This window comes from Corvus brachyrhynchos, unplaced genomic scaffold (genome assembly GCF_000691975.1).
Source record: "Corvus brachyrhynchos isolate BGI_N302 unplaced genomic scaffold, ASM69197v1 scaffold307, whole genome shotgun sequence".
In the NCBI taxonomy this organism is placed as follows: Eukaryota; Metazoa; Chordata; class Aves; order Passeriformes; family Corvidae; genus Corvus; species Corvus brachyrhynchos.
The window spans coordinates 1,334,098-1,346,729 of record NW_008239288.1 but is presented as its reverse complement, the minus strand read 5'-3'; the positions used below and the strand labels follow the sequence as shown (position 1 = coordinate 1,346,729).

General features: G+C 46.8%; 1 protein-coding gene across 6 annotated transcripts in view; it reads right to left on the bottom strand.

The window, feature by feature from the left end:
- FRMD4A (FERM domain containing 4A) overlaps positions 1 to 12,632 on the bottom strand; it is a 362,397-nt gene that overhangs the window by 40,720 nt on the left and 309,045 nt on the right. The gene's annotated exons all lie outside the window — the stretch shown is intronic.

The window sequence follows — 12,632 nt, the reverse complement described above, 5'->3', positions numbered from 1 at the left end:
CTTCCCTCTGTCCCTCCTTCCCTCCCGCCCGCCGGGCCCCCGCTGCCCGCGGAGGGCTCGGTGCCGGGGGCAGGCGGGGAAGGGCGCCGGTTTCACTCTGCGGGGCCAAATGCGTTGAAACACATGTAAATTCCGGGCAAACCGGGATTCGACTACATTTTCCTTGGAGGGCTGGGACCTGGGGTGGGTGCATCGGCCCCTGGCACAGCAGACTTTCCCCGGGGTGAAGGAGGTGAGACCCCCATGAGGGCGTCTCGCCCCGCTCCACCCAAGTGCGATACCCAGGCTCTGCTTTTATCCCGCATTCCACGTAAAACTGGCACAAGCATGAGCCGAGTGGAGTCAGTTTATCTGTCCCAGGTGCTGTCAGGCTCGTGGTGGCGATGCCCAAGGCTCCAGGTGCTCCCGGCAGTACAGAACACGGCAATGAGCAGGTCATATCCCAGCTCCTGTTTTAGAGGTTGCCCTGCCGGGGCATCTCAGAGCAGCACTGGGACAAAGCAAACACTACCACCAAGGGGGAAACCGAGGCACGAAGCTTTCCATGGGAGCAAAATGCGGCGTACCCTCGCCCTTGAGTCAGCATGGGCCAGCCCTGGAGGGCTCTGCGTGCTCCTGGGCAGTGGGATGCTCTCACACGGTCCCTGTGCCCACACTTCTGCCGTGAAATAACCCCCATCTCCCAGGCAGGAGGGCGGACCGACCTCAGGAGCAGCGAAGGACGCGGTGACAGCCAAACAGTGCCAGCTCCGCAAACCACCACACCGTCACCACCGCGGGCAGCTCCACCACTGCCTCCTCCTTACAAATGAGGAAACCGAAATCCAAACTCTGGCTTCCAGGCTTCTAATCCACAGGGAGGAGGCAGCCTCCACCCCCCTGGGCATCGCGGACTTCGGCTTCCCTGCACTGCCCCTAGCAAGCAACAGAGCTGGGGAACGTAGCCCCGCTGCTGGGGAGCACAGCCAGCAGAGTTTTCCCTGATTTACACTCCTTCTCCCACTCCAAGTAGCTTCTATGGAGTTCCTGTTCTACCCCCGAGGAAGGCGCTAGCTCCTGACACGCCGAGATAAGCCTCGGTTGCCAGTGTCAGCGCTCTGGAGATAAGTAAACAGGAGGCGTAATTTGATTTACACAGATATAGCTGCTGGCGGAGCTGAAATCTAGAGAATAAAACAAACCTCCAGAGAGGACCCAAAATTTTCTCCTTGCTGGTGTTTTGGGGGCAGCAGAACTGAGAATATTTGTTTGTTAAAGTTTCCAAGTAAGGTTGGGTTTTTTTCTCTATTATTTTTTTCCCCTTTCTGTAACAGGGTGCTTGGAAGGAAGGGTGGGGAGTAAGAAGGGCACTGAGTTGCCCCATATTCTGGGGCTGTCCACGTTGCAGGGGGCAGGGGAAGAAGGGGGCCAGGAGAGATGAGAAGTCTGAAAGGTTGAGTTGCATTGTCCTTAGGGGGTTATTTTATTCCTCCGCTGGAAATATTAATTGCTGCGTAAAAGTTGTAAATACCAAATGAAGCACAGAAACACCCACTATTTTACCCACTGAGGGAGGACAGACACAGGGTGAAAGGGTTAAGCTGGAAGCTGAAGTCTGACTCCTCTTTAAGCGCCTGGCTTCAAAGGCATGAAAAGGAAGTTTGGGGCTTAAACTCCCACAGACAACAACTGGGGTCAAGCTGAAAACATCCCTCCATGCTTCCAGATGCCTGTCCACAAGGCGGGGAGGACAACGCGGCTGTGCTGCACGGCATGTGCAGAGGACGTGTTTGGGAGGCGCTCAGACATGTGGAACACATAAGAGTCTAAACAGCCAGCAGATCACACCCTTCAGAAAATATCCCTCTGTCCCCAGGTCCCCCGTTGTCATTTATGACTAAACTTCGGCGTGGCGCAGGAAGAATTTGAAACTTTTCTGAGCTGCTGGCAGCTGCTCTGTTTGGATGCTCTCCTGCCCATCCTCCCCCTCTGACTCTGCCGGATGGTCCCCTGTGCTCGGATCCTTTTCTATTTTACACTCTCTGCTACCAAATCTCACAGTGCTGTTTGCTAACGGAAGCTCTGTTTCTCGTTTCTCTTCGATGATTAACTCCAACTGTCCAAACACACAGGGCTCTGGGGAAGCTGTTCAGATGCCCAAATGTAGGCATGGAGTGCCCTTTTCCATGCCCCAGGGTTCCTTGCCTGGCCCCTGGCTGCTGCCCTGGGTGGGAGGAAGCCTGACATAGGTCCGGTGCTGTATCTGTGAGCCTCACGCAGATGTCTTGGATCACCAGCAGTGCCTAAAACAGCATTAGACACCTACGTTTTGGGCACTGGAGCAGCTCCCCAGATTGCTGAATTTTTATATTTAGTTTTGTTATTTTCCTTGGCCGGGCACAGAAGGAGGCAAATCCAGACTCTTGGGAGGGAGGGGGTGAAAGTGACCCCACAACCGGAGTTTGTGTCTTTTATTCCATAGCTCTGCTCTCCAGAACGTGCACGTGTATTTTACCATTGCTGTAATTATGCTCCATTTGCTCCCCAAGTATTTTTCTACAGTCTCCCACTCCTTTTTCCCACACTGATCTGAGAGGTCTCTCCCTTCCTATACAAAAGGAATCCAATCTACAAAAATGTGAATACCCACAAGAAAGTATCCACTTTCCTGTTAGCTGATCTCAATCCCTCCAGAGAAACAAAGCCGAAGGTCCCCCTTCAGCCAGACCTCCTAATGTAAGCAAGCTGTTCCCTTCACCAGTTGCCCGCCTTATGCACAGTCTCAAATTGATGTTAATGCAGTGACAGATGCACAAGGTGCCATTAGTGGATCTTCCTAAATGGAAGCATAATTTTTACCCATCAAGATCCTTTTACCACGCTGGTGCTTGCAGCCTTCACTAGGGAATAGAGCCACAGCAGGGAGCTGGTCATCATTTCAACAGGGTCTTGTGGAACTGCAGTGACAACAGATGTGTGCTGGTTTTGGGGCTGGTTTGAGTCAAAGCATCCAGGTTCATGGCAGGTTTGCCTCTCCCTGCACTGAGGTTGGGTCTGGTTTTGTGTTGTTTGGATTATGATTGTCTTTGGTTAATTTGCTGGGTTGAATCCAATGCCTGCACTTGTGGGTGGGACAATTTGTATAGGTTTTACTGGGATTGTAGCAGAGGTGCAGTGACCCTTTGACAAAAAGTATGTCAGCAAGGACTGGGACAGCATCTCCCCAAACACGCTGGAAATGGGGCTTAGGAGAAAGTCAATCATTAACACAAGCTTAGAGGACAGTTCCCCTGCCCTTGAGTAGCTGCCTTCACTCAGTGCCTGCAGACAAGGGGACAATTAGCGGTGCTGCAGAGGGCCAAGTCTCTGTGATGTGGTGGTTTGCCCGCTGGGTTCTCTTCTGAGGTCAGCAGCTCATTTTGGATCATGCAGCTCTGGGCAGCTTTCAGATGGGAACAATTTTTGTTAGTGGCCATCATTACAGGCTGCACATGAGATGATTTAATCTTCAACAGACACTTAAGGAAGTATCCCTGAGACTGGCTTTTGAGCACAGCTGCACACTCACACATGCATGTGAAAAGAGCTACTAAAAGAGGAGAAAAGAATTACTCTTATTCCCTCCTCCTCCGAGGGCCTTGTCCTCGCTGTGGTCTCTGTTTCATCGTGCCAAGAAAACTGGAACTGACACTATCACTTGAATTTGAAAAACTGCTTATCAACCCTTGAACATTCAAGGGAATAACTGTTCCCTGTCAGACCACGTGCACTGTTTAAAATGTGTTGGAGTGGGTGGGGAGGCCTTGATGGGGAAACCAGTGCCAGAAATGGCTTCTACAAAGCTGGCAGCTTAGAAGAGGAGCCAGGAGAGAGATCTGAGTGCTGCATGGTGCGTTGCAGAGAATTCAGGTGCAAGCTACAGGAATTTTCTCATTGGAAACCCCTTCCAAGAGGCAGGCAAGCTTGCCAGGCACCAGATGTTTGTGACTAGTTACAAAGAGCTGCAGTCAAAGCCCTTCAGACGCAAGCTTCTTTTGTGAGCACATTTGTGGTTTGCTGGATGGTCCTTAATTAAGCTGAGCCTGGAGGAGAGAAGGCCCAGGGATCTGCATCCATTTCAGCTATGTGAGTCTGAAGGATTTTTTACCATTTTTATTGACCATGAGGCTGGTGCCATGGAGTTTGCACACTCCAGGAGGTAGGGTCAGTGTCAGAGTATTTGAAAAATGCTGGAGGTTCCTGGTAAAGAAGGGAATGTGTTTTGTGAATGAAATATGATTGTTTCTGGCTTGGTCACTCATGGCCTGGGTGACCTGGACTTTGCAGAGGTGTGGGAACCTGAGTTAGTGCGCTGGGCTGTGCTCTGCCCCTTTGTGCTCAGGGAGCCTTGCCTGAGTATTCAGTGGAAGTACCATGCCATATACTTGGGAACCCCTGGCAGTAATGAGGCTGTTGCTTGCTCCTGTGTTGCCCTTCAGCTCAGGCACAGGACGGAGGGGGTTGCTGAAGGCCAGCACTGGAGGTTGGTGCAGAGTGCTGTTTGAACTATGGTACCTAGAGAAACATGCCCAAATAGTACCTTTTGGAATAATTCCAAATCCTGAGGTTGGGGTACGGGGTCCCTGATGCTGTTTTCTGCCTGCTGTGCCCAGAAGAGCCAGACTCAGCACTGAAGTGGAGAATGTGCGCTATAGCTGGGCATCCTGTGGGGACACAGTGTGAACCATTTTGCATTTGATCTCTTAAGAACCAAATATAAGTGCCCAGCAGTCTCATTTTCTTTCTCTTTTCTGTGTGCTGAATCACCTGAGATGGGGCACAGGCTGAATGCACACACTCTCAAGGGTTCCAGATTCATGCTTGGTGGCTGTTCACAGTCAAACCATCTGCAGAAATCTACAGCGGATCTACCTGCTGTTAGCTCTGTTTAATGACCCAAAGGGGATTTACAAAGAAGATGATGACAGACTTTGCTCAGAGGTGCCCAGCAAAAGTGTAAGAGTCAATAAGACGCAGGCTGCAGGGTTGCAGCAAGGGAAATTATTAGAAGATACCTAAATTAAAACCCCAAACCCCAAAACAATCAGTGCAGGCGGTCAAACACTAGGGCCATGAGTAACCTGATCAAACTCTGAAGGTGGCCCAACTTTTGGTAGGAGGTTGGACTAGAGACCTCCAGAGGCCTTTCTGACCCATAGTTTTCTTTGATTCTAAACATCTAATAAATGACCAACTGTAATTGCTGTTGGACTTGCTGACCTATATGACGTCTCCCAGTCCTTCAAGTCTTGCCACTTCCTAGATGATTAATGCCTTGTTAAATCACACTATGCAGAAGGAAAAATCATCCCTCCAAATGCATGGACTACCACCCAGACAGGGTGCTCTGAATGGCTTCTGGGAAAGGCAGAGAAATGTGGCACATTTATAACAGTCCAAATGCAACCCCTTCCCTCGCCTACGCTATGGGCAAGAGCCAGCACTGGATGACATCCTGATACTAAAACTGGTATTAAACAATGGAACTAAAACAATGACAGTATTTTCACACAGCTTGCATGAGTGCAGTTACAAACTCCCAAGTCTTTCGTCCTGCAGTTTAAAGACAAAACAAACATAACAAAAGGAATTCCTCCTTGGAAATGTAATTCCCTCCACTGAACAAACCAGCAAGCAAAATTATGGGAGCTGAGTTATGCAGGAGGTCAGGGTGGAGGTTGTGAGCGGTCCCTTTTTGGCCTTAAACTCTATGGAAATCACAGCTCCAGAGAAGTCAATGGCAGTTTTGTCCCAGTGATTTCAGCGGGGCCATGGTTTCCGGGCATGGATTTGTGTTCTGCCTCAAGCCAACCCTGCTCCCATCAATCATACCTCTGTCAAACTAGTTAGAGTGAAGGAGGAAGGATTTGGTCCTGGCAGAACAGCACCATCTTAGCTCAAACAAATGGGCTCTTGTTTCAGGGGCAGATTTACCAAGAGATTTCTGTGGGCTGTCACCTGTGAATAAGTGTGACCCACTGCTGAGGGTGCCCCTGGGTCATGAGATGGGGATGCTGCTGCACCGTAACCTAGTCCTCCATCCTGCCACACTTCCATTCATTCCTTTATTTTTATTACTTTGGGGTATTTTTTTTCTTTCACTTCTCAAAACAAATAAAAAAGAAAAGATTTCCTGTGTGATTTGATGTGGGAAAAGCCCTACCAATGATCTTCCCAGAGGCTTGCCGTCCTCTCTTCCCTCATGGAATGAGAGAATGGCTTGGCTAAGTGGGACTTTCAGTGGTCTGTCAGCAATCCCAGCTCACTATCTAATTATTTCTTTGCCTCAGGCTTCAGGCCTCTTTTCTTGCCAAACAGACAAACAATTTCTGGTCCAGTTTGAGATCCCTTTTGCTGTGTGCTGTTCTTGTGGGACCACACCACCCCAACAAACATTTCTGGCTTGACCAAACACAAATTGAGTCTAGGTCTCTATAATAACCACTTTGCATTCATTTCCATTATGGAAACATAATTCCCTATTAAATTTCAAAGTAGCTTATTGGCTCTGAGAGACAGCAGAGAATCAGATCAGAGAGGGAAGAGCTGCTATTTGGACAAAGCATTATTTGTCTACATAATGCAACTTGATATTTGTGTCTGTAACTGTACACAGACTGGAAGATCGGACTTTGACTTTATATACAACCAAATCCACTTTCACTGCACATATATATCTGGTAGCTGCTGTTAGATTTTGCATTGCTGTCACCATGCTGTGTGTGTCTAAATCAACAGGTCTACAAAAAATCTTTTATTGTGATTGGTTTAAGTTAAACTTTCTCCCTTTTATTCTCTGCAACCGCATCAGAGTGACTGGATCTTTCTGCATTGAAGAGCTCTCCTTTCTGGCGCTATGTATTAGATACAGGATGCCCAGTCTGTAGCCTATGAATCAGCTGTGGCACCCTAGAAGGATTTATGCTGCCCACAAACCATTACTGCTCCTCTCTCTCCTAAGAATCCTTATGTCTTCTCCAGTGGCTTGGCTAAAGTATCTCTGTTTTGGAACCAAAATACAGGAATCACGATTCCCATCCCATGCTGCTGTGGCAATGCACATTGTGAATTCAGTTATGTGACTGAAAACAGTCCTGTGATGCTGGGCATCTGCACAGGAGGTGCCATGGCAGCAGCAATCCCACTCTCATGGTGATGGCTGCAGTGCTCGACCTTCTGAGCCTCCTGGCCGACCAATGACTAAAGGTGCCTCATGCCCACAGCCACCGAGTAATGGGACCCCTGCCTGGCTTCATCTGGTGATAAAAGTGCCCAGGCCTTCAGAGCAGCCCTGGTGAGCGGAGACAGTATCTGAGCAGGGTGGGGTGTGGAGGAGCCTGCTACCACTTCAGAGCCAAGCACAAGTGCTCAAGGAGGTTTCAGTCTTGCTCCAGATCTCCACCCTAACTCCAGGGCTCTGAGGTCCAATTTGTTTCACTTTGTGCTGTTGGAATGATTTGTCTTTGCATCATGTTGAAGTTCCTGCTGTGTGCTGTGCTGCAGAACCATTTAAGACTTGGCTGCTGGTTTTACAGAGAATTACTCTTTAAGACCTGAATATGACAAAGCACTTAGAGAAGGGAGTTTTAATTTGATGGGACTACTCCTATATTTAATGGTAGCCCATGGGCTTTACTTGGCTAGATCATGGGATGGGATGTCATGCTCTTGCCTTTCTGAATGTTAATTCTCACAGAAAACTCTGGGAACTTTATGTCTAATGGTATCACCACAGCACACTAAACCACCAAAATAGTGCTAGTTTCCTTATTAAACAGCCTTAGACTATCTATTAATGTTTGCAAGCACTGTAGTTGATCAAACTACTTATTTACCTACATAATGGAAATTGAGGGTAACCATTGTATAATTTTAAAAAGTTGGTTTTCCTAGACAATATACTCAACTGTCTGAAAGCCCTGTTTGGAAGAGACACTGAAGCAAATTTTTACCAGCTTTTATGAGAAGGAAAAAGTGGTGATGGTGACTTTATACCTAACTGTTAATTCATCCTGGTTCAACTGTAACAAACTCCACACAGCTGAACTCTTTCCAACTTGTTCTGGGCTGTGAAGCTCTTGTCTCACTCCACAAAGTTACTGAGTAGGTTAATGGCTTTTTCTTTCTCTGGCTGCTGTGATTTATGCAGCCTGTATCCATATCCATCTCCTACAGCTTTGCTGTAGGATACTGATTGTGGGTCAGATGGTGAATGGGATTGGGAACTGATCGAGTTTAAGAGTGACCACTTTTTATGACTCGGTTGAACTGAGCCAGTCTGATCCCTTCTCTGGAGCAGTTTTCTTCCCAACCGCACAATTATACCAGGATGGCTGAGGAAGGGGCCCAGGGGAGGAAGTGAGCAATGGTGGCAGGATTTCAATGGGGGAGGAGGGTGCTGAAGGCCACTTCAGCTGATACTGCTGCCAAAAGAAATGTTCACTGAATCACAGCCCAGTGGCATGTCCAGCCAAATCCTGTGGAAGTTCTCAGTGTCAAGGACAAAATTCTGCTTTCCAGCCCAGTGTGCTTTGATGTCATTTAGTCAGCTCCCAGTGTGTTTGGAAGCTCTTTGGCACAGTGATAAGGCATGGAGTAGTGGGTGCTGAAAGGGGAAGTGCCTGGTGCTGGATGGTAGAAACCCCAAACTGAGGGCAAGCAGCAGTAAAAAAAGGTGCTGGTGACAGCATGGTCTCCTGTCTAATGGGGATGGAATAAGACATTTCAGCAGGGGAAGGTTTTAAACTATGTCTGCTCTTCAGCAGTCACAGGTCTGGGTCTTACATTTTGATAAGGAAAGAAATTGGGTGAGCAACGTCTCTCTATGAGAAGAAACAGCATGATAAGGAACTTCGCTTTATATATGTTTCCCTCCTCAGTGCTCCATGTTTCCAAATACTAAACCAAGACTGAATTACTGCACTATAAAATGAGTTGAACCCACTGTGACCTGAAGACTGTTTCAGTCTACAGCCAAGTCCATAACCCAAGAAGCACGAAGGATCAGCAACGGGAAGAGAAATAAAAGCCCAGAGCAGAAGGAGTCAGCAGGTAGTCCTTAACAGCCTGCTAATCACAGCGAATAATTTATTACAGCAATGCCACTGGGACTCCATGAGCTTTTAAACCAGTATTTCCTGGAAATGGTTTCTGCTCCTTTTTTATCATTTGTAAATTTGAAACCTTTTATCCCTGTCTGCAATGCAAAGGCGTTTGCAAAGGTCCTAGGAAATGATGAGGATCCCAATGAAATGCGAGTCCAATACATTTTCTGACCTCACTTGATTCTGGAGGCCCTAGAGAAAGTCCAGGCTGTTCTGAATACACCCTGTGACTCAGCAGCATGCCAGAGAGAGGAACGAGACACATCCTCCATACCTCTGACAACAGAAACCAACTTGGTGTCAAACCAAACACCCTCCTTGAACATGAGGATTTATAACCCCTCCCAAAATCCTCTTTGAAAATAACCAACTCAATGTTAAAACCCTGGATGGAGGGTCACACTTTTAGTGCTATCTTCAATCCTTCTGAACTCTTGCCCTCTATTGTATCATGTGGCAAGAAGCTGTGCAAGTGAATTGGGCACCCTGTAACTAAACTGAATTTCATGTTTCTTTTGCCTTTTTGACTGTCCCAGTGTTCTATGATCAGTTAGGACAGCTGACAATTTGTCAGCTTTCTCCTTCCCATTATTCACTAGTTTTTGTACATTTCACATCAATCCTTACCTTATGTTTTTTTAAGTTACTGGTCTGTCATTCCTTCACCACAGGAAGCACAAGTTTAACCACTCCATCAATGCAATTACTGACTTGACAATGCTTCATTATGCCCTAAAGCAGAGAGGATCTACTTGTTCTGCAATAAAGCAGCTCTTAATTAGGCTATTGCTCCTCCTGTGTAAATATCTCATTTTGCCTCTGGAATTGGGAAAGTTCACTCTATCTCTTGTTGTTTGGAAAAGGCCAAGTGGCACCAGACAGCAATCTTTCACTTTCTGGACACAATTAATGTGCTGCTTACTTTGCTCATGCTTTTGATGAGCAGGTGATTTTTCTCTGATCAGGCACTTAAAACTACTGACTTTACTTGTGTTCTGCATTGCTTGTTAAGATGGGTCCAACTCGCTTCTTGTTTTTGCATGTTTAAATGGGAGGTCAATCTGTTATCTTTGCTCTGGATTCACAATGACACTACAAACTACAAATTAAATTTGTCATGAGAATCACAGACTGTTGAGGACACTTTATGGCAAGGGACAGAGCATTTTCACAGCATGCTTCATTTAATCCCAGAGAAAGGGTAACGCTGAGAAGAAATGGCAGAAACTTCTGTCACAAGGAAATTTTTTGTCAAGTTATGTTCATGGCTGAATTTTGTGATGTCTCACATTTTATCTTATTTCTAAAAGCCTTTATTCCCTTTGGGTTCTCTTCAGTGACCAGATAATGTGAGCAGCGGTAATGTTTATGAGTCCGAGAAAAAAGGCTAACTTTAGGTTTCATTGCCACTAGCTTTCTATAGAAGAAAATGAGATAACACTATACAGACATACTTCTTACAAAGAAACTAAACATTAACAGACTCTCCTTTAAGGTAATTTTATTTTTTGTGAGAAGTTAAACATTTTGTCTGTCTTTTTATCTGCCATATGGAAGTTCTTTGGCTGACTTTGTTAATCATTCACTCTTCAGCTTGGAGTTAATTGTTTACTAACTGTTAAGCTGTGTGCACTAGGAAAATGCCTTTGGGCTCTTAAATCAGTGGGACTATCTCACTAGAACAACAGAGATATGCCTAGTGCTACCACTTGGGTGTGCAGATCTCACAGCTCCAGGCTATGCTGCGGGTCTTCATGCACTGATCTCTGGGGATGGAGTGGAGTCACATCCCTGTGTGCTGGTTAAAATGGACACACACCACTCACAGACAAATGCTCACATACGGCGGCTGCAGTGCCTTGGTTCTCTTTCCAGTTGCCCAGCAACTCAAGCAAAAAACCCTCTAATGACCCTTCTCTGAAAACGATGGTTTGGTCTTTTCTCTTCACAAGAAAGCATTTGTAGAAGTTAAGTTTAACGTAGAGGGAAATGGATTCTGTCCACCCTGGAAGCTGTGAGCTGGTTCTACACAAATGACACTGGTTCTGCAAGCCCAACTTCCAGAATGCTTCACGCAAAATCCTACACAGCTGTGTCCCCATTAATGCTGGAGGACTTGATGCCTGAGTGAGAATAGTGCAAGCAGGATGAGGTTCTGGCCCTGCATCAGCCTCAATTCTCCTCTCCAGTCTCATCTAACTTGCTGACAAATCTCGTTGGTTTTCCAGAGACACATGCCTGATTTACTCCAGCAATTTAATAAAACCATGGTTTTGAGTGACTGCTAATGGGATCACCATTAGATAGGTACAGCTGCTTAGTGCGGGCTACAGTTTTACTCGCAAACACAAGAAAGATGGAAATCTATCTAGGATGACATATAGGAAAACATTACAATCTCCCTCATAAAACAAGCAAGGTTTTTATATGCACTTAATATAAATGTTTTGATTTCAGCTGGTTTCTTGCTACAATTTTCTGCTTGTGTTTTTTCCAGGGAGACTTATTTTTCCATTGTAAGTTTTCAATTTGTTTCTGGCATCAGCAGTGTGCAGGAACAAAATATTAAAGATCAGAAAAGCCATAATCTCCTTCCCCCTCCCCTGCCAATTTTACCTTGCAGAAAGTTCGGTAAGTTTACCCCTCCCATTTGCACAGCAAAGACTTGAACCAGCCCATGCTGGTGCAGTGAAATGAATCAGATACTGTGGCAGGCTGCTCCCAGACACCAGGGTTATCGAGTGCCATTTTGCAATCTAATTAGCAGAGGATTAAACACTGCGCCTCGCTGAGGCAGTTGATCTGCTCTCACCAGAGGGGTTTTACCACCTGTGTAGGGTAAGAAGTCTTTTTACTTGCTCCACAGAAGGTAAAATCACTCCATGGAGAAATAACAAAGCCTCAGCCACTTTGTCCGAGTCCCATCCCTGATTTAGGCTGTTCATTTTGGAATGGCTCTGCCAACAGATGGGGTTTTCAAGCATCGTGTAGCAGAGAAATGCTCATCTAGGCTGTCTTTTCAATGCTGTGGTCTCTGGGTTGTGGCAATGGACAGCCTCTAGCCCGGAAATTCCTGCTCTCCCTTTGTATCCAACCTTCCCTCACAGATATATTGCGGAAGGTATCTTTTCAGCTTTATACCGGCTAGCGCTTGTATTTCAATGCCTTAGAAAGCCTCGAGCAGCCTTGAGAGGTAGCACAGGCGATCTAGCACTTTAGTAGCTCTAAAATCGGTACCTGAATCAGCTGCAGAGCAAATACCATCAGCAGAAGCAAAGAGGGAGAAATATAGCTCCCTGCCCGCTCAATTCCCTGCAGTTAGAAGCCTTCAAATGAGACAGACGACCAGAGATGTTTACAGGAAAGTAGCTGAGCTGAGAGAGGGCGTTTGCCTCCCCTCGACCATCTTTTATTAGGAGAAGGGGAAAGGGGAGGACTGGGGCGGACCCGGGGTGAGCGGCCAATCAGACACTGCTGAAGAGTCTGAGTTACATTTGGCTTTGCCCGCGC